This window comes from Aotus nancymaae, unplaced genomic scaffold (assembly GCF_030222135.1).
Source record: "Aotus nancymaae isolate 86718 unplaced genomic scaffold, 86718_ANA_hifiasm-v0.15.2.pri h1tg000025l, whole genome shotgun sequence".
In the NCBI taxonomy this organism is placed as follows: Eukaryota; Metazoa; Chordata; class Mammalia; order Primates; family Aotidae; genus Aotus; species Aotus nancymaae.
Window position 1 is genome coordinate 15,733,780 of NW_026988438.1, and position 6,000 is coordinate 15,739,779.

The window sequence follows — 6,000 nt, forward strand, 5'->3', positions numbered from 1 at the left end:
ATCAGCAAAGACAGATAACTTCCTCTTTTCCTATTTGGATTTCTTGAAAAAGACTTATATTTAGTACAACGAATTTGAACATCACCCTTTAGATCCTTCGATCAAGTTGAGTATTCCCTGCCAAAATAAAACAAAAAAACCCCAAATATCCAATTTGTATTTATTCAATCACTTAAACACTGACACAAAAGAATAAACTTAAAAGAAATCCTAAAGTATTACACAGTTATGTTGTTTGTAGTTTTTATTTAATCTGGAAGTTTTCACAATGAAAAAAGTGATACAGAAATCTCAATAATCATTTGGAAGTTGTATAAAGTAAAAGTTTTATACATGATATAATAGTCTTCAATATAATGAACACATCCCAAATTTACCTTAAATTCAAACATGTCCTATGTCTTCAGATTGGAAGCACTTGAGATTCGACCTTAGGTCTCTGGTTCTTTCTGTCTAAATTCTCTTCCTATCTCAAGTATATTCTGTTTTTCCCACCTTTTTAGCTTCTCGTCTATCTTGTTTCCTTCTCCTACCAGTTGTAGTGTTTACCAAATATTTGTACTTCTGAGAAAACTCTTCACCCCTTTCCCTGGTGGCTTCATTTGTTTTAATGGCTTTGGCAAAGGTGGGAGCAGAGGAAATGAGAGAAAAGCGGACAGATTGGATTTTAGAAGTAAAATTGACAGAACTTGTGATGGATTGCATGTGAGAGGTTAGAGAGAGGGAGAATCAAAGGTGATTTCTGTTTCTGGCTTAAGCAGTGGCTTCATAGACTACTTACTGATAGGGGAAATACTGCAGTAGGAACAAGCTTAGGAATGATTATCAGAATATTTCTTCAGTTAATTCTTATTTACATTATATAGTATGTTTAAAAGTTAAAACCCAGAAAACACAATACATATTAAATTTTCATATATGAAACTCTGCCCTACCCCACCACTCTTAATACTGTTTTCCCTGGGACAGACATACAAAAAGTACATCTCCCACTCCATTCCCAACTTGCACTTTTTTCAGGTGAAATCAACAGTTTCCCACAATGAGTTTTAAAAAAATTGGTTGAGTGGGGGATGGAATGGTAGTGTCACAATTATTTTGCCTTGGGTCTTTCTAAAAAACTAAGACCAGTTTTCCTTTCTGTAGAATAGTTGGTTTAAATTAGCTAAAATTCAGTTCACTGGTTTTTCAAAGGCATGGAAGGAGTCCCTTAGGGATGGTAAATATGAGTATCTTCTATTGTTTCTAAAATGAAGGATCTTAACCATTGATCAGGTCAAAGTGAGGCAGTTGGAAGCGGAGAAGAAAACTAAATGACCTGCCTGGTTGCAAAGCCGCATGGCCCAAATGGTACTGACATTTTCACTAAGGAAAAAAATAGAGGTTAATTAACTTAGTGGTGTTTCAGCTGAAATGATCAACACTGCCCTAGGCCTAAGGTAAGTTTAATGCTGTTAGCAGCAATTTAGGCCTTCCACTTTACATTGTATCACCTTTGAATGCCTGTAAACAAATTAGGATTGCTTTTTGTGTAGGGCTGTGTAGCTCATAGGGATGTATGCAAATATATTAGGTAACTGTCTTTAAAGCACTTTAAATGATTTATTCTTTAGCTAATTTTTCCTAAGGGATACTTTGTCTCTCACACTTCTAATTGCCATCTAGCGAGATGATAAAGAGCAATTTTCAACTAAACACTTAGTGGGTTGTGCAAGATGAGTCATAGATCTTTTGCTCTATGCACACAGAACATATATTTACATTTTCCATCATGAAATTCTGTCCTTTCTAACTAGCATATTTTTTTTGGTGACATTTAGATATCATTTTTAGTTTGGAGAAATGGCAGGTATAACTTTGTGGTCGTTAGAAAAAAGTTTCTACTACGGGGGTAGAATAATGTGGTAAAAAGAGTGTAGGTTTTGAAAGAAGAACATTTGGGATTTGACATTTGGCTCTACCATTTACTAGCTAAACAATGTGGCAAATCATTTTACCTGTGGAACTTCAACTTTCTTGCTTGTAAAATAAAGATAATCACACTTATCACTCAAAGTTGTTTTTATGACTCAATGAGTAATGCATAGTTCTTGACACCTAGGTGATGCTCAATAAAAAATTCTTTGTTTCCTCCTTCAAAGTTCGTTTTCACTGGTAAATGCACAAGCAGTTGCTCTTAAATCTGTTCTCTTCCTGGTTATATCTAAAAGTAAATACGTGTCAGAGACCAGATATTTAATTAACAGAAAATAGTCAAGTCAAATGCAGAGACATTCCCTTAGATAATTAAATAATCCTTGATTCAGCCTGTTTTAAAAAAACAAAACACTGTGACATTGAAGGTCCCTACTTTTTTCCAAGCTCCCTTTTTGCCTTATTTCCAAGTTTTAAATAATTTTATTTAACAGCCTCTTTTTGTGATCATAAATAACGTCTGGAGATCATTCTTGATCACACACATATAAAGCTAGTTTCATGTTTTGTCATGATAGTTCGCATAGTTCAGCAAGTGGTATTAACTGTATGCGTCCTTGAACATCAGTACTGAGCAACTACAGAGGCCAAATAATTAAATTCTGTCAGGTAATTTTCAGCTCCCTATCCCACTGAGAGCCACCTCCATCACTCAATAAAACCTCTGAAATTACTGTTGTTCAAGTCCGTGTGACCTGTCTTCCTGGATGCTAGACAAGAACCTGGGTACCAAGAGGGCAGGGTATAAAAAACTGTCACTTTGACTCTCCACTGAGCTGGTTAATACTTAGCCATCTGCAGATGGCCACTGCTAAAAGAGCATTAATTGTAACACACTCCTAGATGCTACTGTGGGGCCGGAGTCCAGAAACACTTGCCCAGGCCCTGGCACCCACTCACCTGCATGCTCCCACTTCCACATGGGGTTTGTGTGGTGGCTGAATAAATGAGCCACACCCATGTCAAAAGTCCTGAGGGGGGGTCCAAGGAACTCTCCTATCTCAATTTATTCTCAAATGTGACTGCAGGGTGGGCCTTGTATGATGAGATCAGAATTGAAGACAGTAAAATCCTCTGTTGAGGTGCAATACATGATTTTTTTTTTGAGACTGAGTTTCACTCTTTTTGCCCAGGCTGGAGTACAATGGCATGACCTCAGCTCACTGCAACCTCTGCCTCCCATGTTCAAGTGATTCTTCTGCCTTAGCCTCCTGAGTAGCTGGGATTACAGGTATGCACCACCTAGTTAAAATTAACCACCATGCCTAGTTAATTTTGTATTTTTACTAGAGATGGGATTTCACCATGTTGGCCAGGCTGATCTCGAACTCCCGACCTCAGGTAATCTACTCACCTCGGCCTCCCAAAGTGCTGGGATTACAGGCGTGAGCCACCGCACCCAGCCACAATACATAATTTTTTAATAAGAATTTGATCAGTGTTTTTCACATAAGTAAAAAAATAAATATTATGAACAGTGAGAGCAAAGACAAATATCCTGGGCCTTCCAATTTATTCTGTAATGTATATAGTCTCAGAAATAAATGTGTAAGTAATAATTTATCTATAAAATTTATCCTTTAATTTGACTACTCTTTTGATCAGTTCTTATGATAGTGTTGAGCTAAGAAAAAATGTCAAGAAAACAATTATTTGGTACCTCTCTGCTTTATAAAGCAAAAGAAAAAAATCTTCATGATTTTCTAGCGGTCTTATGGGAAACTTCAAAGATGGTTTTATGTGTGAAGAAAATCCTGACATTTTTATTTTTCTGAATCCAGGATGTGATTGTGGGAAAGCAAAACCAAGAGTTACCGCAGTACTTTAGATCACCTGTTAATATAGGGTCAGATGTGACTGAGAAACAATAAATTCGATATCTATTGATCAAAATGACAATATAATATTTTAAATAACAAGATGATGATGACACAAAAGAAAGGAGTCTTACCTCTGCAGCAAATGAGGAACTTTAAGTTTTTGCTGCTTAATAGTCAAGGGCCTGAAAAAAATCAGCACAAAATACAGAAAACTGTTTAGATGGGATATGGAATTTCTATGTTGTCAGACCAGATAGAATGTAAAGGAATGAACTTTTACTACCCTTTGTTAGAGGAGACCAAACAGTTTGAGACCAACTGTCATTTTAGTACATAGAAAACCAGTTTCTAGTTTTACATTATTATAGTAGTTAGCAGGAAAGGATTTCTTAGCTCCTTGCTCTCTTTTTTTTTGAATGGAATGTATCATGATTCCGTGTGCCATCCTTGTTCAGAGGCCATGCTAATCTTGTATCATTCCAATGTTAGCGTATGTGCTGCCTAACTGAACACCCTGCCCTATTTCTGTTGTATTTTTTTGAGGCAGGGTCCTGTTCGGTCACCCAGGCTGGAGTGCAGTGGCATGCTTATAGTTCACTGCAGCCTCCGTCTCCTGGCCCACCCTATTTAAAAAACAATCTTACAAATAAACTCGTCAAAATGGAGAGAACGTTGCCAACATTCAAATATATTTTATTGTGTCTTTTCCAACTCTTCATTTGCAGTGAGGCAAATAAATTGTTTTCTGCATACTTACAACTTTCTATATCTATTCAAGATTTGTTTTACACAATTCATTTTCACATTCTAGAAGAACCATACCTTTTAGTTTAAGACAGAAAATATTTTCATTACCTTGCATTCCTAGTCATACTTTTCTGCTACTATTGCTTTAGTATAGTCTTTGATTACTTATATAAATTCTAACTTTCAAAGTAGCTGATTTCTATTTCATAGATAAAACTGGAAGGGGGTAAAGAAGTATCTATTATATACACTTTAGCAAATTAACAGAACTCATGAATACACTCATATAACCTCGTAGAGTCACCCACATCCATTTTTCACTCTTTAAATCAGAGTAAACTCAATCATTGGTTAGGAAAGCACAATCATTAACACAAACAACAGATATACCCACTATAAGAAACAAAAGTGTATATATTAAAAATACGTTGGGTGACCAAATTTTATAATTCTATTTCCCTTAAAAATTATCTAGGTGTCCAAGTTATCTATTAAATAACTTGATCTAAGAATAGGCTAAAGTTTTAAAGTTAAATAAGGTTCTTAGTTATGTTGACAAACTACAACTTAGAAAATCGTTTTTCAGTATTTTAATTTAAGAATTTAAACCATTTGTAGTCACATAACTTAATGTGGGGACTTAGAACTGAGATCCCCTATGTTAATTTGACTTATCTATTGCTTAAAAAAATATTGCCCAGAAATATAAAGCTATAAACCCATATATAACTTTACTACTTGCTTCAGGAAATTCCTGAACAGCAACTTATCTACATAGTTTGTTCGTCTGGCCAAGCAACTCTTTTTTTCTTTTTGAGATGGAGTCATTCTGTCACCCAGGCTGGAGTGCAGTGGCACAATCTTGGCTTACTGCAACCTCCGCCTCTCAGGTTCAAGGGGTTCTCCTGCCTCAGCCTCCTGAGTACATGGGATTACAAGCATGTGCCACCACACCCGGCTAATTTTTTATTTATTTATTTTATTTTTGTATTTCTAGTAGAGATGGAGTTTCACTATGTTGATCAGGCTGGTCTCAAACTCCTGACCTCGTGATCTGCCCACCTCAGGCTCCCAAAGTGCTGAGCCACCGTGTCTGGCCCAAGCAGCCTCTTTTATCAGGATAACAGATTGCTTATCTGGCCAAATAGGTAGCTTATTTAAAAAAAAAAATTACTTACTGGCCAGGCACAGTGGCTCAAGCCTGCAATCCCAGCTCTTTGGGAGGCTGAGGTGGGCAGATCACTTGAGGTCAGGAGTTCGATACCAGCTTGGCCAACACTGCAAAACCCTGCCTTTACTGAAAATATAAAAATTAGACTGGGTGCATTGGCTCACGCCTGTAATTCCAGCACTTTGGGAGGCCAAGGTGGATTGCCTGAGGTTAGGAGTTCAAGACCAGCCTGGCCAACATGGCAAAACCCTCTCTACTAAAAAACAAAAAACAACAAACTAGTCGGGC

At 36.8% G+C, this 6,000-nt stretch overlaps 1 non-coding gene across 1 annotated transcript; it reads right to left on the reverse strand.

The window, feature by feature from the left end:
• Positions 1–4,204: 4,204 nt before the first annotated feature.
• LOC135276574 (U6 spliceosomal RNA) lies at positions 4,205–4,307 on the reverse strand. Its single transcript, XR_010344134.1, has one exon. It is a non-coding gene; the product is annotated as a U6 spliceosomal RNA (small nuclear RNA).
• Positions 4,308–6,000: the final 1,693 nt, after the last annotated feature.